Here is a 24,155-nt window from a genome sequence, read left to right on the forward strand (position 1 = left end):
ATGACCTGGGTTCAAGCCCCTGGCTCCTCACATGCAGGGGAGTCGCTTCACAAGCAGCTGTTTATCTTTCTCTCTCCCTCTGTGTCTTACCCTCCTTGCTCCATTTCTCTTTGTCCTATCCAACAACAATGACAATAACAACAACAATAATAACCACAACAATAAAAAACAATAAGGGCAACAAAAGCGAATAAATAAATTAATTAATTAAAAATTTTAAAACTATGTTACACAATTCAGTTGCTTTTCCACATCCAGTATCTGTACAGTTAATTCTGTTACAGCATTAATTACAGTCTACCAACATTTTGTATCTCTTTCAGAAGACAAGAAAAGGGAATCATATTCTTTGTTATTCTAGCTCCTTGCAGTATTTGGCAAATGGTGTGCTCTTTAAATATTCAGTGAATAAATTATTCATTATGTATTTGCTAAATAATGCAATTTATGTGATTTAATAAAAATCTATATGCAATTGCAAGATTTAAATTTTTTTCTACCATGCTGGAGTATATTATATATGTGCAGATGATTTTTACAGGTTGCCTCAGTGTCTCGTGGCACCAAATAAAAAGATAGCTGGAAGCCATTTCCTGGGCCTACAAGGTAAGGGAAGTTTCTTTTAGAGAATAAGATCTTCAGAGATAAGTCAGGGCAGGGTTCCTCACCAGGGCATCCTCAACTCAATATTAGGACAGAATCTTTTAGAAAGTGACAGATCTCTTGTCAGAGGCTGTCCATGTTTGACCCTATACTAGCTCCTCACTGAAAAAAAAAAAAAAAGTTGCAGCTCTGCTTTCTCATGATTGATTTTGTATTGCTACAAAATTAGAGAAATGACTATCAAATAAATTATTCTTGGCAATATAGCTAGAGTGTGACAGATCTTGAATTTAACTCAGCCTAGGTAACTGTTCAAGCATAAATCCAAGGTACAAGACAGAACAAGAACTATTTTAGTTAAAAAGAGAACACTTAGAGTCCAGCTTGGGGATCTGGAAGGAATCCACCAAAATTAATGGCAGCCTTGGGTTGGGTCTGCTCTGGCTCTGCTATGGACCTACTACATTATCTAAGACTACTCCCAGGCTCTTCAATTTGGGCATTAGCATTCTCTCAATTATTAGGACTCTCTATACTTATTAGTCTCATAAAAATTACAGACATACTTATAACATCCTTCCCTTGAATCCAACTCCAGCTTCCCACCCTATTTTTCTGTGCCCTTTCTCATAAAACTCCACATATGATTTGTTCTCATTTCCTGTTGATTCTGACTCCAGCTTATCTCTTACCTCTACTATCATGGTTGGTCCAAAGCAACATTGGATCTTACCCAGACAATCTCAGGGGTATTTTGACCAGTCTATCTCCGCTCTAGACTACTTAATATACAGCTAGACAAAAGTATAAGTGAGATCATGACACCTGATGATTAAAATACTCCAAGTGCATTTGGAATAAAACACAAGCTCCTTCTTTTGGTTTTCAATTCGTACTTCTTCAAGGCACAGTTCTTTCCCCCATAGAGGCAGAAAGGCAGACAGAGATTTAAATGGAGCACAAAACTTCCCTCAATGTACTGGGTAGGGGGTAGGTTTGAACTTGTGTCCTGCTCATGGTAAAATAACACACTATCTAGATGAGCTAATTTGCTGTATTAATTCAGATCACTGTCAATAACCATTATGTGATCTTTCCTTTTTCAGATCACACTTTATCCAGCCTTTAGAACCTCTGTTTTTGATGCTCCCCAAGTCTGGAATGATTTTGGTCCTATCTGCATCTGTCTTATACCTCCTTGATATGTCTCTGGTTATTTATATTTTTGTCTTCTCAGAAGTCCTGTCCTTGACCTAATGAAATTAAGTATTTTTCCTAGTTTTATTTTGTTCCTTTTCTCTATTATGACAGTGTATCTTGTTCCTGTGATTTGGTAGGTATATGCCTACCTCTCTTGCTGGGATTTGATTTGACAGTCAAATATCATTAAATATCAGCACATTTATCTTGGTCACTCATATGGTTCAGTCTAGGATTGTCACAGGACCTAATATACAGGTACATTTGATTTTTATTATGAAGCTAAAGTCCACCTGGGGTGGCAAAACAGTTGGAACTTGATTATGGTAATGGATGTACAACTAAAAACCACCAGATGATCTCTATACTTTAAATAGATGACTTGCATATAATGTGAATTATATCTCAATAAATATAATTTTAAAAATTAAGTTACTAAGAGACAAATTGTGGCACATCTAATTTAGTGCTACAATGTGCAAGAGCTGTGTTTCAAGCTCCCATTTCCCAACTGTAGGGGGAAAATTTGGAAAGTGGTGAAGCTGTGCTGCAGGTGTCTCTCTGTTTCTCTCACTATCTCCCTCTTCCCTCTTGAATTCTTATTCTCTATATAAAGAATAAATTTTAAAATTTAAGTTGTTGGACTAGGGAGATAACATAATGGTTATATAAAAATACTTTCATGTCTGAGGTACCAAGTCTCAGATACAGTTCTCGGTACCACCATAAACCAGGTCTGAGCAGCTCTATGGTTCAAGAACAAAATGGGGGTGTGTGTGTGGAGCTAAGATGGAAACTCAGAGACAACTCATGAACTGAGCTCTGCAAAAAGACCGCTTCAAAACTGCTAAGTTCAGGTGAGGGTAGGTTCAGGTGGGATAGGGATGCACTGGGTGGGTTGACAAGAACTAAATAAGAGTCCTATAATTCACATTTGGGCTGGAAAATGGGCCAATAAAGGAAAAAGTAATCAGGGAGATTGGCAGGGAGTTTTCTGTTCTGATAGTTCCCAACCCGCACACCAGCTACCCCTGGTGAGACACCTGTGGAGGGAATTTCTTTAGCAAGTTTCCTATATCAGCAGGGGTGTCTTTCAAATGTGTGTCATTCAAAAGACATTGAAGGTAGCAGGAACTCTATCTGAGTGGCAGAATACATGACCAATCAGGGCCTTACTCTTGCCTGGGATAAGATACCTGCGTTTTTCTGCTAAAGCTTGAGTCTGCCTGATATACCTCTTATAATTGCTTATTTTAAACTTGGTTTAGGAAAGAGATGAAGCTGTGTGGAGACAATCTGTATGGTTCAATCTGTAGACTGTTAGGGAATTTTATTTAATTTTATTCTGTTATCATTATTATTTGTGCTTGTCTCTCTACCTCCTCTCCAACTTGAGCAAAGTGGCCATTGCTGCTTCTTCCATTGATAGGTGATTGAGTGTGCTACACATTCTGGAAGGGACTTGACACCCCCCCCTTTGCTTTTTCTTTCCTTAAAGCAGATCTGAAAAAAATCTTTCTTTACACTGCTTTTTTTTTTCTTTTTCTTTCTTTTTTATTTGCTGGCACTCATACATCAATTATCTTGTAGAAGTCTGGGTGAGAGTAGATTTTTTTTTCTTCTTCTCACTCTCTTTCCCCCTGTGTCTCTCTCCTCTTTCATTCTCACTCTTCCCACTATCTCTAGAATTTACAGTTGACAGATTATTTTCATATTTGTCTATTCTTACTTTTCCTTGTTTCTTTTATTTCTTTTCATTTTCTCTCCCTTTGTATTGTTGGTTTTTGTTTTTAGACTGGAGGTGTTGCTTCACTATACGGTTTTGGTTGAACTGCATTAATCTTTGCTTTGGCTACTATTGTATATTCTGAGGTTTGTGGCTTTATCTGAGAAAATACTCTAGTGTGGCCTATACTCACAGACCACAACTGAGGAGGAACAGGACAGAAAAATACAAAACACAACAACTTGAAAAAAAAAAAGTCTAATTGAGAGTAAATAAAACTGCTCACATATGAATGAGGACAGGACCCCAGAAGAAACTGCAACTAATGCAAATAAGTCAGAAGCAATTATAGATAAAAGAAATATCCAAATACTAATGTAATGACTACAGAAATGAGGGAAACTATTGAGGAAAGGGCTCTCAGAAATAGGGAAACAATAGATGAGACCCTCAAGTAAAATACAAGCTACCTCAAGGTAATTAGAGAACTGAAAGCTGAAATAGTGCAGCTAAAAGGACAACTAGAGAACAAGCGAATACTGTAACTGAACTGAAGAAGGAAGCTGAGGGAAGGGAAATCAGGTTAACAGAAGTAGAAATTAGAATTAGGCAGATAGAATATGAGCTGGCGAAAACCAAGAAGGAGGTAAAGAGCTCAAAAAGAGATTGAGAGACACTGAAAACAACAACAGAGACATAAAGGATGATCTCAAAAGAAGTAACATTCATATATTTGGCTGACCAGAGGAAGAAACAGAGGAAGGGAAAGTTAACATTCTAGAGGTAATAACAGAAGTAAACTTCCCAGCCTTAAACAACAGAAAGGACTTTAAAATTCAAGAGTCCCAAAGAGTCCCAAACAGAATTAACCCAGACCTGAAAACACTAAGACACATCATAGTTACAATGAAAAAAAGCAAGGATAAAGAAAGAATCCTAAAGGCTGCAAGAGAAAAACAAAAAGTCACATACAGGGGAAAACCCATAAGACTATCAGCAGATTTCTCTACTTACACTCTAAAAACCAAAAAAGATATTTATCAAGCCTTCAATGAAAAAGAATTACAACTAAGGTTACTAAATCCAGCTAGATATTCATTCAGACTAGATGTAGGCATAAAAACATTCTCAAACAAGCAAAAGTTAAAGGAGGCATGTTTCAGCTTGTGTTCTTGTGAGGAGTTCACAGATGAGAGGGGCTTCACTGCTCAGCATGGGTCCAAACAGTACCCATGAATGATAAACTTAGAACAAACATACCCTATGCCTTAAGTTAGTAATTTTATTGATTTTAATCAGAAGACTAGACAAATAATGAGGCATCTACTGGAGAAGAAATAGCTCTGTAGAGAAAAGTAAGCTATCTGATAAGAATTATGCAGTACGAAATTTAAAATATATAAAGTTCCTTGAATTTTGTTCATGTCTGAGAAATAGCACTTTAAATGTATATATGGCCTTCCACAGTTACTAATCTAGTGGGGTAGTAAGGTATGTGAAATGCATGTTTAGAAGAAATAAGCCTTAATCTAGAAATATATTTAGGGTATAGTCAAATCTAGTAAGGAATACCTCAGCAGCAAAGGTAGAGAAAGTGTTCACAAACATGGGTTGCTTTCTGTGTGACAGGTGGCATATATAAAGCCTGTAACAGTGTCCACAGAGATAGGAATACATTTCACCTAAGCAAACTGAGGGGTGTGTGAAACAACCATTTTTCAGAATCAACATTAAAAAAGAATACTGAGATAAACACCCATAAAGGGAGAAGCCACATCAGTCTAGGCATAAAGAAACAAAAGCTCATGCTATACCAGAGAAATATCGGTACCAATAATTTTAGAATGTGCTTGAACACCAGAGAGGTTAACTAGAGCACAATAGCAAAACATCTTTAAAAGCTATGGGGAGAGGACACCAAACACTGCTGGATACAGTTTCTTTTCTTTCACTTTTGGCTAAAATGCACAGGTTTGTATAACAGCATACCATGATCAACAATGGCTTTAGGATAAACTTGAGTCAGTACATACATACATACCTCATATTCAAATAAATCACTTTCCTATAGAGAGACTAGAAGGCTAAAGATATAACTTATACAGTTAAGCAATTAAGATTCATACCTGTGGCAAAAGGCTATTCTAGAATCACCCAATAGTCCTCATTGCCATGCAGGCTGGAAAGCCAGGGCCCCACTTTTTGTTATCTGGCAGAGAATTATCTCCTGCATAAGTTTTGGATAGACAGTGGATTGCCTAGTGAAAGCCTTTTATACAACATGGACATTTAATAGATGGGGGTTTTGAATATCTACCATTTCTATTTAATCAATAATTAGGCTGTGGAAACTTAGCTTTGCAGTCTCTTTGGTTACGACCCTCATTGTTGCACTTAAAGCAAACTGGCATAGCCTATGCTGAGCCAGCAACAAATGTGGCATGATTTACTGCTGCCATGACATGTGCCTTATGGGTTTGCATCCCAGTTGCACTATATGCCTTTATCACTTAAGCAATATTTAAATTTTGACCCTTTTTAAAAAATTTTTTATTTAAGAAAGGATTAATGAACAAAAACATAAGGTAGGAGGGGTACAACTCCACACCATTCCCACCACCCAATCTCCATAACCCACCCACTCCCATGATAGCTTTTCCATTCTCTAGCCCTCTGGGAACATGGACCCAGGGTCGTTGAGGGTTACAGAAGGTAGAAGGTCTGGCTTCTATAATTGCTTCCCCGCTGAACATGGGCGTTGACTGGTCGGTCTATACTCCCAGTCTGCCTCTCTCTTTCCCTAGTAGGGTGTGTCTTTGGGGAAGCTGAGCTTCAGGACACATTGGTGGGGTCTTCAATCCAGGGAAGCCTGGCCAGCATCCTGGTGGCATCTGGAACCTAGTGATTGAAAAGAGAGTTAACATACGAAGCCAAACAATTTTTTGAGCAATCATGGATCCCAAGCTTGGAATAGTGGAGAGGAAGTGTTAGGGAGGTACTCACTGAAAACTCTAGTGTACTACTGCTTTCAGGTATATATATTGCAGTAGTTTATGGATACGTGTGCACATAAGCTCTCTCTCACAGAAACTGGTGTATATCTAGGTTATGGGACTTTGTTAGAAAGAGAACTACCTGAGATGAAATTAGAGTGTACTATAAAAGGAAAGGTCTCACCACAGTAACGAAGCTGAAGGGTTGTCATTACACACGTGAAGTCTCTGGACACAGTCTGAGGTGAAGCATGTTGAGGTGGCAAACGTTGCGTTGGTTAGGTTGTGATGGGCGGATGCAATATTATTTGGTTTGGATTGGGAGATGCATACGGGAAAGTGGGCCCTATCCAAGGGTTCCAGGACTGGGGGAAGCAGGGGCTCTATAGTGGAGATGTGAGGTTCCTGCTGTCTTAGGGTTCAAAAAGACAATCAATAGTTAATGTTACCATCACATTATTTGTCAATTGGGTTAACTTTTAATAGTCCTTTTGTTATGGTTTGCTGTACAGTATCCAGTATCTTGTATATAGTTGTACTATTGGATGCTTATAATTTAATTGGTCTAGGCTTTTGAGAGAGTCCGCATATCAAATATACAGCCTATATATTAAAAGAATTCAGTTTGTGTTTTTAGAAACTTTGAGACATACAATTGATTTTCCCCCTCTCATATTAATTAACTACTGATTTATATGTCTACATTTTCCTAGGAGTGTACATAAACACCATTCCCACCAGCAAAAGACTGTGACCCATCCCTCTCGCCCATTCCCACCCCCCACTGGCCCAGGAAGCTGCATGTCTACCCCTCACCACTGGGTTTTTACTTTGGTGCGCTACTTACAATATGATCAGGTCCTGCTTTTAGTTTCCCTTTCAGATCTTCTTACTCAGCTTCTGTTGATGAGTGGGATCATCCCATACTCATCTTTATCTTTCTGACTTAGCTCACTTAACATAATTCCTTCTAGCTCTGTCCAAGATGTGTCAGAGAAGGTGGGTTCATTGTTCTTGATAGCTGCATAGTATTCCATTGTGTATATATACCACAGCTTTCTCAGCCACTCATCTGTTGTTGGGCACCTGGGTTGCTTCCAAGTTTTAGCTATTATGAATTGTGCTGCTATGAACATAGGAATACACACCTCTTTTTGGTTGGGTGTTATGGAGTCCTTGGGGTATAACCCCAGGAGAGGAATTACTGGATCATATGGAAGGTCCATGTCTAGCCTTCTGAGAGTTTTCCAGACTGCTCTCCACAGAGGATGTACCAATTTACATTCCCACCAGCAATGTAAAAGGGTTCCTCTGTCCCCACATCCTCTCCAGCATTTGTTGCTGCTGTCCTTTTTGATGTATGCCATTCTTACAGGAGTGAGGTGGTATCTTAGTGTTGTCTTAATTTGCATTTCTCTGACAATCAGTGACCTAGAGCAGTTTTTCATATGTTTGTTAGCCTTTTGGAGCTCCTCTGAGGTGAATGTTTTGTTCATATCCTCTGCCCATTTTTGGATGGGGTCATTTGCTTTTTTGGTGCTAAGTTTGCTGAGCTCTTTATATATTTTGGTGATTAGTTTCTTGTCTGATGTCTGGCATGTGAAGATCTTCTCCCATTCTGTGAGGGGTCTCTCTGTTTGTTTAATAGTTTCTTTGGATGTGCGCGAAGCTTTGCAATTTGATGTAGTCCCATCCCATTGGTTTGTTTCTGCTTTAGTCTTCCTTGCAATTAGGTTTGATTCATCAAAGATGTCCTTGAGGTGTAGGTGGGAAAGTGTTTTACCAATGTTTTCCTCTAAGTATTTGGTTGTTTCTGGTCTGACATCTAGGTCTTTGATCCATTTGGAGTTGATTTTTGTTTCTGGTGAGATAAAGTGGTTCAATTTCATTCTTCTGCATGTTTCAACCCAGTTTTCCCAGCACCATTTATTGAAGAGAGCCTCCTTTTTCCATTTATTCCTTTGGGCCCCCTTATCAAAGATTAGATGCCCAAAGGTGTTGGGATTTACTTCTGGGCTTTCAATTCTGTTCCACTGGTCTGTGTGCCTATTTTTGTTCCAGTACCATGCTGTTTTGATGATGATGGCTTTATAATATAGTTTAAAGTCTGGGAATGTGATGCCTCCATTTCTGTTTCTTTTCCTTAAGATGGTTTTGGAAATTCTAGGTGTTTTCAGATTCCCGATAAATGATTTTAGTGTTTGTTCTATTCTCTTAAAGAAGCTTGGTGGAACTTTGATGGGTATTGCATTAAATTTGTATATGGCTATGGGGAGAATATTCATTTTGATGATATTTATTTTTCCAATCCATGAGCATGGGATATCTTTCCATTTCTGCATATCAGTTTCTATTTCCTTGAGTAGTGACTCATAGTTTTCAGCATACAAGTCTTTCACTTCTTTGGTCAACTTTATTCCTAGGTATTTGATTGATTTTCCTGAAACAGTAAATGGGAGTGATTTCTGGATGTCTTCTTCTTCAGATTTAGTGTTTGCATAAAGAAATGCCACTGATTTTTGTACATTGATTTTGTAGCCTGATACCTTGCTATATTGCCTAACAACTTCCAGTTATTTTCTACTTGATTCTTTAGGTCTTTCTATGTATACTATCATATCATCTGCAAATAGTGAGAGCTTGACTTCTTCCCTTCCAATCTGTATTCCTTTGATTTCTTTTTCTTGCCTGATTGCTATGGCAAGAACTTCCAATACTATGTTGAAGAGTAACGGTGACAGTGGACAGCCCTGTCTAGTCCCCGATCTGAGGGGGAATGCTTTCAGCTACTGTCCACTGAGTATGATGTTGGCTGTAGGTTTGCTATATATAGAAACCACTATCTTGAGGAATTTCCCATCTATTCCCATTTTTTGTAGAGTTTTGAGCATGAATCGGTGTTGGATTTTGTCAAAGGCTTTCTCTGCATCTATTGAGATAATCATGTGGTTTTTGGCTTTGCTTTTATTAATGTGGTGAATGACATTGATTGACTTACGGATGTTGAACCAGCCTTGCATTCCTGGGATGAATCCCACTTGGTCATGATGAACAATCTTTTTGATGTGTTGCTGTATCTGGTTGGCCAAGATCTTGTTTAATATTTTGGCATCTATGTTCATCAGAGATATTGGTCTGTAGTTTTCCTTTTTTGTTCTGTCCCTATCAGGTTTTTTTTATCAGAGTGATGTTGGCTTCATAGAAGGTGGTAGGAAGGGAGTATTCCTGTTTCTTCAATCTTATGGAAAAGCTTAAGAAGTATGGGTACTAATTGTTTCCTGAAAGTTTTGTAGAATTCGTTTGTGAAGCCATCTGGTCCAGGACTTTTGTTGTTGGGGAGGTTCTTAATAACGGTTTCAATTTCTTTGTCTGTGATTGGTGCATTTAGATTTTGTAGTTCTTCTTGGCTCAGTTTTGTAAGGGCATATGCTTCTAGGAATTGTTCCATTTCTTCCGGATTCTCTAGCTTGGTGGCATAGAGTTCTTTATAGAAGTTTCGCAAGATTAAAAAATAATAATAATGAAGAAATGAAGAGAGAGAGAAACAAGAGAGAGAAAAGGGAGAAGATAAGAAAGGGAGTTGTAATTAAAGAGCAGTGCAAGGAACTTCCCAAATGTGTATGAGTGAATTCAAAAAAGCACTCTGTTTGGTGGTGTGGGGTATCCTGCTAGGAGCTGGTCCCCAGGGACTGCTTATGGCGGGGGGGGATGGGGAAGGAGGTATGCTTGAAAATTAAAAGGAAGAAAAAAGAATTTTTTTCCCCTACTCTAATTCCTAACCCAAATTAAGTTATAGTCATCTCCTTGTCACCGCTATGACACCTTATTGACTGGCCTGCTAAAGTCAGAAAATCCTTTTGTTTCCAGGGGATGTGTTCGGAGCTCAGCGGCTAGAAGCTTCTCAGTCTGCCATCTTCCGGGAAACCCCCCCCCTCCAGACTTTTTTAAAGGATTTCTCGAAAATGAAAACTAGGTCCAAGTCCTTTGATCCAATGAGAGCTATACTTAAGAAGTCTTTGGATCCGCCCTCAGGGTCGCGGTGGTCCCTGGAGACTCCCAAGAGAAAGCCCCCGAGCTACAGTGCTCCCTCCCGGTCCTCTGCCAGCCGCCCAGCAGCGCTCTGCAACCGGCGGAGGAGCCGCCTTCCAGGTGGAGGACAATGCCCGGTGCACCCGCCTTGCCCGGCACCGCCTGGGAAGTCTGGAGCAGCCCGCCCGCTAGTCCGTGCCAACTTTACTCTAATTCTTAACCCAAATTAAATTATAGTCACCTCTTTGGTGACTATAATTATTGACTGGCCTGCTAAAGGCAGAAAATCCTACCGTTTCCAGATGTGATCAGAGCACACGCTGCTAGCAGCTTCTCAGTCCGCCATCTTCCCCCTCTACCTATCTAAATTTTGACCCTTAAGTGATCCAAGGACACCATTACAGTCTTGATTTGCGTTATCATAAGTCAATTGCTTGATAAGGATTTCTGAGGCTTCTTTGTTATCAATTTGTCAATCGCTTCTTGTAATCTATCAATAAAATCCATGTAGAATTCTGTAGCATTCTGGAAGATAGCACTGAAGGAACCTGCTGGAGTGCTTGGATCAATTTTATTCTAAGCTTTAACTACTGCCTGGCCAGCAAGCCACATCCCCTTTCATCCAAGGTTCATCTGTTCACTGGGAGAGGCAAAATTACTCTCACCCACTAATTGATTGGGAGGAATTTTGTTCTCTGTAGCTAAAGATGTTGTGAGTTCCTTATATTCATGAAACCACAGAGCACTCACAGAATTTGGCATTACAATTTTCACCAGTTGTTTCCAATCATATAGGAGAAGACAGTAAGCATCTCCAATGTATGTGACAACAGCCCCATAAAAGGAGACTGAAAGCCATTCTGCTTAACTGACTGTCTAAGATCTTTATAAACCTGATAGGGCAAGGCTTCATATTTCATCTCAGCCCCTTCCCCTGTAGTGAGGACAGGAAAAGCATTAAGTTCAGACAAACTTTTTTCTTAAGTCCTTCTTCTAAACATCTCCCTAGTGCAATTTTGAAAGGGAATATTTTGTCTTCATAACTGGTAGCAGGCAAATCCGAGTCTATAGCAGGTGAAATCAAGGGAGAATGATGATGAGGAGGAGTTAGGAAGGGGTTGAGTGAATCACATGGCACAGTAGGAAGAGGTAGTAGTTATAAGGATGGGTTAAATGGTGTGGAGTCACAGGGGGTAGCCAGTTGAAGTGTGTGTGGAAGGGGTGATAATGACCACACACAGGGGGTGAAGGTGGAAGCTCTAGAGGCTACATGGAGTTAACAGGGGGGTCTGGGCTAAGGAAAGGATTTCCATAGATCAAAGATTGTGGTTGTGGGGTGGTGTTTGCAATAGCGAGACAGTATTGATAAGGTCCATATAAAGGCAGGTTAGCTGGTTTAGGCTCAGTAGAAAAATGTGGGTTTCAGGCCTGACAGAAACAGTTTGTGTCTGAGAAGAGGACAAGGAAGGAGAAGTGGAATTGGAAGTAAGAGGAGGCTCTAGGGAATAATCCTACAAAGAAGCCTGTAATTGATTTACAGCAGAAAAGCAGGTATAAGTTCAAAGTTGTTTTGCTGTGACTATACCAATAGTTTTCAATAAATAATCTCCATTTGTGTCCATATCTCAACTGATATAACTGTATTATTGAAAAGAGGTCCAAAGACCACCTCTATAACATTTAACAACTTTCTTTTTATTTATTTATTATTTTTTTTAATTAAGAAAGGATTAATTAACAAAACCATAGGGTAGGAGAGGTACAAGTCCAGACAATTCCCACCACCCAATATCCATATCCCACCCCCTCCCCTGATAGCTTTCCCATTCTCCATCCCTCTGGGAGCATGGACCCAGGGTCATTGTGGTTTGCAGAAGGTAGAAGGTCTGGCTTCTATAATTGCTTCCCGTTGAACATGGGCATTGACTGGTCGGTCCATACTCCCAGTTTAACTCTATCTTTGCATAGTAGGGTGTGTCTCTGGGGAAGCTGAGATCCAGGACACATTGGTGGGGTCTTAAATCCAGGGAAGCCTGGCCAGCATCCTGATGGCATCTGGAACCTGGTGACTGAAAAGAGAGTTAACATACGAAGCTAAAAAATTTGTTGAGCAATCATGGACCCAAAGGTTGGAATAGTGGAGAGGAAGTGTTAGGGAGGTACTCACTGAAAACTCTAGTGTACTTCTGCTTTCAGGTATATATTTTGCAGTAGTTTATGGATACGTGTGAACATATGCTCTCTCTCACAGAAACTGGTGTATATCTAGGTTATGGGACTTTGTTAAAAAGTGAACCACCTGAGATGAAATTACAGTATACTATTAAAGGAAAGGTATCACCTGAGTAATGAAGCTGAAGGGTTGTCATTCCACATGTGAAGTTTCTGGACACAGTCTGAAGTGAAGCATGTTGAGGTGGCAATCGTTGCATTGATTAGGTTGTGATTGGTGGATGCAATATTATTTGATATGGATTGGGAGAGGCATACAGGAAAGTGGGCCCTATCCAAGGGTTCCAGGACTGGGGGAAATAGAGGCTCTATAGTAGAGATGTGAGGTTCCTGCTGTCTTAGGGTTCAAAAAGACAATCGATAGTTAATGTTATCATCACATTATTTGGTAATTGGGTTAACTTTGAAAAGTCCTTTTGTTATGGTTTGCTGTACAGTACCCAGTATCTTGTATATAGTTGTGCTATTGGATGCTTCTGATCTACTTGGTCTAGGCTTTTGAGAGAGTCCGCATATCAAATACACAGCCTATATATTAAAAAGATTCAGTTTGTGTTTTGAAAAACTTTGAGACATACGATTGTCCCCCTCTCATATTAATTAATAAGAGATTTATATGTCTACATTTTGCTAGGAGTGTACATAAACACCATTCCCACCACCAAAAGACTGTGACCCATCCCTCCCACCCACTCCCACCCCCGACTGGCCTAGGAAGCTGCATGTCTACCGCTCACCACAGGGTTTTTAATGTGGTGCCCTATTTTGGTCATGTCCTGCTTTTAGTTTCCCTTTCAGATCTTCTTACTCAACTTCTGTTGATGAGTGGGATCATCCCATACTCATCTTTATCTTTCTGACTTAGCTCACTTAACATAATTCCTTCTAGCTCTGTCCAAGATGTGTCAGAGAAGGTGGGTTCATTGTTCTTGATAGCTGCATAGTATTCCATTGTGTATATATACCACAGCTTTCTCAGCCACTCATCTGTTGTTGGGCACCTGGGTTGCTTCCAGGTTTTACCTATTATGAATTGTGCTGCTATGAACATAGGAATACACACCTCTTTTTGGTTGGGTGTTATGGAGTCCTTGGGGTATAACCCCAGGAGAGGAATTACTGGATCATATGGAAGGTCCATGTCTAGCCTTCTGAGAGTTTTCCAGACTGCTCTCCACAGAGGCTGGACCAATTTACATTCCCACCAGCAATGTAAAAGGGTTCCTCTGTCCCCACAACCTCTCTAGCATTTGTTGCTGCTGTCCTTTGTGATGCATGCCATTCTTACAGGAGTGAGGTGGTATCTTAGTGCTGTCTTAATTTGCATTTCTCTGACAATCAGTGACCTAGAGCAGTTTTTCATATGTTTGTTAGCCTTTTGGATCTCCTCTGTAGTGGATGTTTTGTTCATATCCTCTGCCCATTTTTGGATGGGGTCATTTGCTTTTTTAGTGCTAAGTTTGCTGAGCTCTTTATATATTTTGGTGATTAGTTTCTTGTCTGATGTCTGGCATGTGAAGATCTTCTCCCATTCTGTGAGGGTCTCTTTGTTTGTTTAATAGTTTCTTTGGATGTGCAGAAGCTTTTCATTTTTATGTAGTCCCATTGGTTTGTTTCTGCTTTAGTCTTCCTTGCAATTGGGTTTGATTATCAAAGATGTCCTTGAGGTGTAGGTGGGAAAGTGTTTTACCAATGTTTTCCTCTAAGTATTTGATTGTTTCTGGTCTGTCATCTAGGTCTTTGATCCATTTGGAGTTGATTTTTGTTTCTGGTGAGATAAAGTGGTTCAATTTCATTCTTCTGCATGTTACAACCCAGTTTTCCCAGCACCATTTATTGAAGATAGCCTCCTTCTTCCATTTAATACTTTGGGCCCCCTCATCAAAGATTAGATGTCCATAGGTGTGGGGATTTATTTCTGGGCTTTCAATTCTGTTACACTGGTCTCTGTGCCTATTTTCGTTCCAGTACCATGCTGTTTTGATGATGATGGCTTTATAATATAGTTTAAAGTCTGGGCATGTGATGCCTCCATTTCTGTTTCTTTTCCTCAAGATGGTTTTGCAATTTTAGGTGTTTTCAGGTTCCAGATAAATGATTGTAGTGTTTGTTCTATTCTCTTAAAGAAGCTTGGTGGAACTTTGATGGTTATTGCATTAAATTTGTATATGGCTCTGGGGATAATATTCATTTTGATGATATTTATTCTTCCAATCCATGAGCATGGGATATCTTTCCATTTTTGCGTATCAGTTTCTATTTCCTTGAGTAGCGACTCATAGTTTTCAGCATACACAAGTCTTTCACTTCTTTGGTCAACTTTATTCCTAGGTATTTGATTGATTATGCTGAAACAGTAAATGGGAGTGATTTCTGGATGTCTTCTTCTTCAGATTTAGTATTTGCATAAAGAAACGCCACTGAATTTTGTATATTGATTTTGTAGCCTGATACCTTGCTATATTGCCTAATAACTTCCAGTAATTTTCTGCTGGATTCTTTAGGTTTTTCTATGTATACTATCATATCATCTGCAAATAGTGAGAGCTTGACTTCTTCCCTTCCAATCTGTATTCCTTTGATTTCTTTCTCTTGCCTGATTGCTATGGAAAGAACTTCCAATATTATATTGAAGAGTAACGGTGACAGTGGACAGTCTTGTCTAGTCCCCAATCTGAGCGGGAATGCTTTCAGCTACTGTCCATTGAGTATGATGTTGGCTGTAGGTTTTCTATATATAGACTCCACTATCTTGAGGAATTTCCCATCTATTAGCATGTTTTGTAGAGTTCTGAGCATGAATGGGTGTTGGATTTTGTCAAAGGCTTTCTCTACATCTATTGAGATAATCATGTGGTTTTTGGCTTTGCTTTTATTGATGTGGTGAATGACATTGATTGACTTATGGATGTTGAACCAGCCTTGCATTCCTGGATGAATCCCACTTGGTCATGATGGACAATCTTTTTGATATGTGACTGTATCCGGTTGGCCAAGATCTTGTTTAATATTTTGGCATCTATGTTCATCAGAGATATTGGTCTGTAGTTTTCCTTTTTTGTTCTGTCCCTATCAGCTTTTGGTATCAGGGTGATGTTGGCTTCATAGAAGGTGGAAGGGAGTATTCCTGTTTCTTCAGTCTTATGGAAAAGCTTAAGAAGTATGGGTACTAACTGTTTCCTGAAAGTTTTGTAGAATTCATTTGTGAATCCATCTGGTCCAGGACTTTTGTTGTTGGGGAGGTTCTTAATAACGGTTTCAATTTCTTTGTCTGTGATTGGTGCATTTAGATTTTGTAGTTCTTCTTAGTTCAGTTTTGGAAGGGCATATGCTTATAGGAACTGTTCTATTTCTTCCAGATTCTCTAGCTTGGTAGCATATAGTTCTTCAGAGAAGTTTTGCATGATTCCTTGGATTTCTGTGGTGTCAGTTGTGATATCTCCTGCATTGTTTACGATTCTATTAATTTGATTCTTCTCTCTTTTTTGTTTGGTGTGTCTGGCTAGGGGTTTGTCAATTTTGTTTAATCTTTCAAAGAACCAACATTTGGCTTCATTGATCTTTTGTATGGTTCTTTCATTTTCGATGTTGTTTATTTCTGCTTTAACTTTTGTGATTTCTGTCCTTCTGGTGCTTTAGTGTTCCTTAGTTCCTCTTCCTCTAAGTCCTTGAGGTGTGCAGTAGGGTCGTTCATTTGAGCTTCTTCTTGGTGTTTAATATGTGATTGTATGGCTATAAGTTTCCCTCTCAGTACTGCTTTAGCTGTGTCCCAAATATTTTGATAGGTTGTGTCTTCATTTTCATTTGTTTCCTGGAACATTTGAATTTCCTGCTTGAGTGAGTCTCTGAACCATTGGTTCTTAAGGAGTATGTTGTTTGGTTTCAACAACTTTCTTAATTCTCAGCTGGAACACTGCATTTTACATATCTTTAACATTTCTTTCAACTGTCTGAGGTAAAAATTGTTTTCTTTAGAATTCAATATACCCATTTTGGCTGTTTAGAAAGGGTAGGAGTAAAAGAAAGTTTAAAATTAATTGTCCATCACTTATAAAGAATTATCATATGTTTGTTGGCTCCCTAATTAGCTTAAAGTAAAGTCAAGTGGTAAAGGGCACACATGTGGTAAATAAAAGTCAAGGAAAAACTGACTTGAGCTGAAAAACTAACAAAGAACAACAACAAAAAAGAGTGGGTAACCATAGAAACACCTTGGAGCCAATTAAAGTCAGAGCCACAGGCTGTCAGTGTTAAAACTTTGTAACACTTTTTGGGACCCAGGCCAGTGGGGAAAAATCAAAGTGGACCATACATAGTAACTCAACACGTGGGAGATAAAGTTAAACTACTTAGAGCAAAAAGTGGGTAGTGTGAAATTAAAGTCAAACAACTAAAATAGGGGTGGGATAAATAAAATTGTAACAGGTTGAGGCACCACTTATTCTAACTTAAAAAAAAGGGGTTGGGTGTGGGGGCTGCTTCCTAATGTTCTTACTTAGACCTAGTTACCCTTCTCACCTGCTTCTTATTATAATTCCCTCAGTCACTCCAAAGCTAATCTTATCAAAGTAAGGACTATAAAAGATGAATAAGGGCAAGATACTGGCATACTTTAATGATGACTATTTATTCACTATAAGGCCACCCCATCAGCTGGGGCCCTAGTCAGGGAATCCTGTGATTCCCACACAAATACAATGAGCCTAGACCTTGAATAGATCCCTCTCCCTGTTGTCATGGTCATCTCCATCAGGAACAACCTAATGGACCTCCTTGGGGGCCCAAATAGGAGCTTGCCCTCAATATGGATCAACAATGGTAGACAATGTTCCAGCCTCCGAAGGCGAGGGGGTTGTATAACATACTCTATTTACCACCTGAAAAAGATGGGTCCTGAAATTGGTGCAATTTGGAATGTTTCTACTGATTACCACAGGATACAAGTTTGGATCTACTGGGATGTAGAGGTTACATAGGTTCCTATGCTGAATATGGCCCACAGATCAAATTGATATGGTTTACAGTCAACAAAATGTATACACTTTTCCCATATTTGGGAGCTGATCCAGTTTTCTAGCCCTTTTTCCAGCCATGACATCATCTCCCCAGACAATAACCTGGGTTTATCTGCATATCAGATGTCAGGATCAGGCAAAAACTAGTAAAATCATGGGCCCTTTGGAATATATCTAAAACAGATCTACTATCTACTTCCAAAACACAGACCCCAAATCTACATCTGCAATATTCCAGCCTTAAGGTTCATGATTAATCAACAATTTGTATGGCTTTATGTTATGTTAACTCTTTTCCTGCTACCAGGTGCCAGATGCTACCATTATGCCCACTGTACTTTCCTGTTCAGATGACCCCAACAATATGTCCTGGAGCTCCACTTCTTCAGAGCCCTGACCCACTAGGGAAAGAGAGACACAGGCTGGGGGTATGGATTTATCTGCCAATGCCCATGTTCAGCAGTGAAGCAATTACAGAAGCCAGACCTTCCACCTTCTGCACCTCATGGTGACCCTGAGTCCATACTCCCAGGGGGTTAAAGAATAGTGAAGCTATCAGTGGAGGGGAGGAGACACAGAGCTTTGGTGTTGGGAATTGTACCCCTCTTATCCTATGTTTTTGTCAATGTTTCCAATTGAATTTGAGATCTGAGAGTGTGATACCTCCAGTTATTTTCTTTCTTCTCAAGATTGTTTTGGCAACTCTAGGTATTTCTGGTTCCAGATAAACATTTGTAGCATTTGTTCTATTCTCCTGCCAAACGTGGTTGGGATCTTGATGGGGATAGCATTAAATCTGTTTATGGCTCTGGGTAGTACATTCATTTTAAAGATTTAATTCTTCCAACCCATGAACATGGAATATCTTTCCACTTCTTTGTGTCCTTTTCTATTTCCTTGAGTAGTGACTCAAAATTCTCAGTATACAAGTCTTTCACTTCTTTGGTTAGGTTTATTCCTAGATATTTTATAGTTTTTGTTGCTATCATAAAAAGATTTGATTTCTGGATTTCATTTTCTTCTAACTTAGTGTTTGAGAGAGGAATGCCACTGACTTTGAATGTTAATTTTGTAGCCTGACCCCTTACTATATTGCCTGATGATTTCTAAAAGCTTCTTGATGGATTCCTTAGGTTTTTCTATGTATACTATCATGCCATCTGCAAACAGGGAGAATTTGACTTCTTCTCTTCCAATCTGTATTCCTTTAATTCCTTGCTTCTGCCTTATTGCTATGGCCAGATCTTCCAACACTATGTTGAATAGTAATGGTGATAGTGGGCAGCCCTGTCTAGTACCTGATCTGAGGGAAAATGCTTCTAGTTTTTCATTATTGAAGGTGATATTGGCTGTAGATTTGCTATATATAGACTTCACTACCTTGGGGAAATTTCCATCTACTCTCATTTTTTGTAACATTTTGATCTTGAAAGGATGTTGTATTTTGTCAAAGGCTCTCTCTGCATCTGTTGATAAGACCATGTGGTTTTTGGTCTTGCTTTTATTGATGTGGTGGATCATGATTGATTTATGTATATTAAACTAACCTTGTATCCCTGGGATAAAACCCATTTGGTCATGATGAACAATCTATAAAAGCACAATTTAAAGGTATACAAAATATATTAAATAAATAAATCTATTAAAAGCATCTTCTTTGAGTTATCTTGGACAGACACTGAAAGTATCATATTAAGTGAGACAAACCAGAAGGAGAGGGACAAATATAAATGATAGCACTTATAGTTGTAGTTCAAGTATAATTTCCTTGTCAGCTGTTATTTTGTTCTATGTGTGATCCCAAGCTGCTGGTGTATTAGGAACACTGTAAAACTGTAGATCTTAAACATAATCAGAAAAGATCACCTACATATGTAACTGTGGTCATAATTTTTAAAGACTTGGGGCCAGGTGGTGGCAAACCTGGAGTGCACACGTTACTATGTGCAAGGACCCAGGTTCAAGACCCTGTTCCTCACCTGCAGGTGGAAAGCTTCATGAGCAGTGAATCAGGATTACAGGTGTCTCTCTGTCTCTCTCCCTGGATATCTCTATCCAATAAAAATAAAGATAAAACAATTTAAAAAAATTTTAAAGACTGTCTTTTGCACATGTCTATTTTAAAATTAGAGCTAAATCTATGTAAGAGACTCTAGTTAAGATGACCCAGTAATGTATTACTGCCTTGAAGTGTCTCCTCATAAAAATATTGTAGCAAGTGTCACCTTTCTGTACACACAAAATTCTACTGTGACTTTGTTTAATTTTAGTTTTTGTAAGTTACTTTACAGATGATATATACCTGCCCTTTGCTGTGTCAAATGTGTTAGGATGACTTTGGCTGAAATGCAATACAATTATGCCTGTTGAGCTTCTTATCTTGTCTCTCTTATCCATTTCAGTCACTGCCTATTTTACAGTAAGTGTCATTGTGGCCACCTGTGCCCCAGTAGCTGGATCCTTATTGTTTGCCAAGTGTTTTTGAGTGACAACAGAATCCCACAGAGGTCACTGAGGAGCATAGTTTGATACCACTTCAAATCACTGTTTGGAGTGAAATGACCTGGCTGATCTTCCTTAGCAATGACAGTGAAATTAACCTTTAGTCAGGAAGATAGCATGCCCTCCACTCACTTTTTAGTTTTACATGCTACTATTCAATTCTTTAGCCATATCTACCTCATCAGCTAACACCAGTATACAGGTCAGGAAGTCTATCATGTTTGAGTTATAGGAGTCTGTTACATTAACATGCCTCAGATCTTCCCACTGCACTTTCATTCATGCCTTGTCTGCCAGGAATTCCCCCATGCTGCTTGTATTGTCCTCAAGTTTCTCCACTTGTTTAGTAAGCACAAAGAGATGCTTGTTATACAACAGGAACATTGCTTACTCTTAAAGGCATGGTGACAAATGAAATGGACATGTGACTTAAGTCTTATTAGAAAAGGGAGATAATAAAATTAAAGTATAAGAAAATTAATAAATATAGTCACAACATGACTGGCAATAACTCACCCGGTAGAACAGGAAACTCGCCATACACCATGCTTGTGGTTCAAACACCAGCACCATATAGGAGACCATGGATAACACCAGGAGAATATTACAAATGGTAAAATATTACTTAGGTGTCTTTCCCTCCAATCTCTCTCTCTCTCTTTCAGAAAATATATCCATGGAGAACTTTCAGTAGTGGATATGGTGAATGTTCAAGTAACTGGGTTCTTTACCTAATACATTAAAATAAATAAGTAGTTACAAACTAAGACATTTATCATAAAATATTCCAGGATTTATTTGGGAACATATATGTATCTGTATGTGGAGGATTAGCAGGAAACAGTGGAGTCATAGTCTGGAACAAAGAAATACAATGACAGCTTATCTAATTACACAGACAGTATAGTCATCCTGCATGGGTCTGTAGTTACTTCTCTTTGTGCTTGTAATCATGAGTAAACTACTTGCCATCTGTAATCTTAGTTTATCACCTGTATAATGAAGATAATATTATCTGCTCTTAAAGCTATTGGAAATATTATATTAATTAATATAAAGTCCCTCACACAAAGAGCATACTTTATTTTTTGTGGAATGGAGAGGTAGCCATTGAGTACTTGTGAGATAGATGTTAGATTCACCCAGAAATTTCCTCCTAGAGTCATTGTGAGATAGTGTAATTTTCAGGGGTAGTAGTAAAAGCCAGTATGTGACTCTGGGTTCATTTGCTGAATGGAATGGCATGGTGAACAGGAGGTCAAAGAACTAAGATACCAGGGTAACTAATAATATACCCATATGCAATTTTGCTATTAAAGAATGTGTGACTTTGTGCAGATTAGCAAATGACATCTCTACCTTAAACTATTTTAACATCATCTCCTAGAATTTGTCAAAATAAGTAGCAAAGGTGGAGATGGTCCATAGACTTTTGGTCTTAGTACTGCTTGTGTTTAATCCATTGAAATTAAGAGGAGATCAGGAAAAAGAGTAAGAAATTTCAGCAATAAATGTTGACAGAGATTGTTGGTTGAGGAAAATTAAGAGTGGAAAACTCATGGAGAAGAACCTCAAAGAAGCAGAGTTTTATAATATGGAGACACATTAATGGTAAAAAAAAAAAAAAAAAGCAAGAACAGGTGCAAGAAGAGACATCAACTTAAATTCACACCAATGTACTTGAGATTTGTGAAACAAGAAAACTCTGTATGAAAGCAATGTAAGAAGTCAGAGGGTTTCTTCTTTTCCTAAAATTACATCAAATGTTTTTCCTCCATGAAATATTTCCTGTTTTACTCAGCTGGATTTTTTTTTTTTTTTTTGCTTGTAATTGTAGCAACTAATTTGTGCCTCATTTATCTCCATTTTCCTATTTTAACTGTTAAGTCATTTGGTATTATTCATTTCTTGGACAGAGATAGAGGGAAGCTGAGATAGAAGGGGAGAGATAGAGTGGGAGAAGGACTGATACATCTCCCTTCCTGAAACTTCTCTCTGCAGGTGTGAACCACTTGGCCCCTTTTATTTTATTTGTTTACATATGGTAGGAACTTGATGAGTACTAAATAGACTTTTTTCTTTCTGTTCTCAATCTTAATGGAAAGAACTGGTCATATTTATGGACTAATTTAATCTATATTGCATTTAAAGTCATTATAAATTTTAAGTTTTGCAATCTGGATACAAGGCACCATGTGAATTGTAGTTGAGAGTATTGTCTGTCTTTTTTTTCTCTTAGTATAGTAAAGTTACTTTTCCTACTACAGTTGTGGAGTTCCACAAGCAATTCAATACTATTGATTTTTTTTCCCATTTGTTGCCCTTGTTGTTCTTTATTGTTGCTGTAGTTATTATTGTCATTGTTAGATAGGACAGAGAGAAATTGAGAGAGGAGGGGAAGACAGAGAGGGGGAGAGAAAGTTAGACACCTGCAGACCTGTTTTACCGCCTGTGAAACGACTCCCCTACAGGGGGGGAGCCAGAGGCTCAAACTGGGGTCCTTATGCCAGTCCTTGAGCTTTGTGCCACATGTGCTTAACCCTCTGCACTACTGCCCAACTCCCAGGACTATTGATTTATAATGCTTTTGTTAGAATTATTTTTCAGACTTTGCATTTTTCTATAAACAAAAAATAAAAATCATGCTACTTGAAAGTTACTATGAACAATAATCATGATGAATCCCATCTCCTTTATTTTAGTGTTTAAAATATTTTATTATTGTTAAAAATTTATTTATTAATGAAAAGCAGAGAAAACCAAAACAACTCAGGCATAGACAATGCCATCTCCTAGGTCACAGTATTAAAAAAAAAACCTTTATTTATTCATTTTGGGTAGAAACAGAGAGAAATTGAATGCAGGGAGGGTATAAAGAGGGCTAAAAAGAGAGAAAGACACCTGTGTCGGGCTGAGCTTCATTGATGGGAGACAGACGACCAGTGACTCATGGTTGAGCTGTACGCCGTATCTCTTTATTCATGCAGGACGCAGCGCAATCTATACCAAGCTAAGATAAACTTAAACTAAAACGAACAATGTTGTCTTTATATATACTTCCCAAGTAAGGTGTGAATAGGATGTGACATAGAGAGGGTGGAGAGAAAAGTGACTGGTGAAAATCAGGGTATGACAAGGAGAGGGGGCGGAGCAGGCAAGAATTCTATCACTGAACCACCAATGCCCTGGAGGGAGGGTGGTGCTTGTTAACAGCGGTTATGTAAATAGAATGAAGTGGTTATGTAAATAGAATAGTGTTAAGCAGGGGGGATTAAACCAAATGAAACAGAAGGGGTTTTTAGAAGCATACCAACAATTCCCCCTTTCTTTTTAACTAATGTCCATAGTATTAGGAGTGTGGGGTGAACAGAAACCTATATCGTACAGGCGTTTTCAAAAGAACTGGCATAAGACATGGAAAACAAAATAGGCGAGCAGTAATAACCTGTGTGATGCAAAGGGCAATGTATAGCAGGCAAAAGGGCATTTCTTGCCTCTGGGAACACTTCATGCCTCTGGGGGCATCTCTTGCCTCAAAGGGCGTTTCCTGCCTCTGTGGGCATCTCTTGCCTCTTGGGGAGCTTCATGCCTCTGTGGGCATAACCTAATAAGGAGGGGGAGTTTTCTGACTCTGGGGACAGAGCCTGCAGGTGAGGGAACATGGTCTATAAAGTCTCAAGGCAATTGGCTGAAGTTAGTCTTTGAGAAACACAGTAGCGTGTACCAGTAAGTCTGATGGAGGTGTCAGTCCAAAGTAGATGACCATGGAAGAAAATGCCAGGGGATGAAACGCTGCACTTCTGTCTCGATGGGGAATGTTGGCCACCAGAATTCTGCTTTTATGTAGAGAGTGAT

The 24,155-nt window shown here is 38.9% G+C and overlaps 1 long non-coding RNA gene across 1 annotated transcript in view; it reads right to left on the minus strand.

The window, feature by feature from the left end:
- Positions 1-6,330: 6,330 nt before the first annotated feature.
- Positions 6,331-24,155, minus strand: part of LOC132542723 (uncharacterized) — a 392,193-nt gene continuing 374,368 nt past the window's right edge. Inside the window, exon 2 of the long non-coding RNA XR_009553697.1 lies at positions 6,331-6,410. This is a non-coding gene — a long non-coding RNA (uncharacterized LOC132542723). The remainder of the gene's footprint in view (positions 6,411-24,155) is intronic.

Source organism: Erinaceus europaeus, chromosome 13 (assembly GCF_950295315.1).
Source record: "Erinaceus europaeus chromosome 13, mEriEur2.1, whole genome shotgun sequence".
NCBI lineage: Eukaryota > Metazoa > Chordata > Mammalia > Eulipotyphla > Erinaceidae > Erinaceus > Erinaceus europaeus.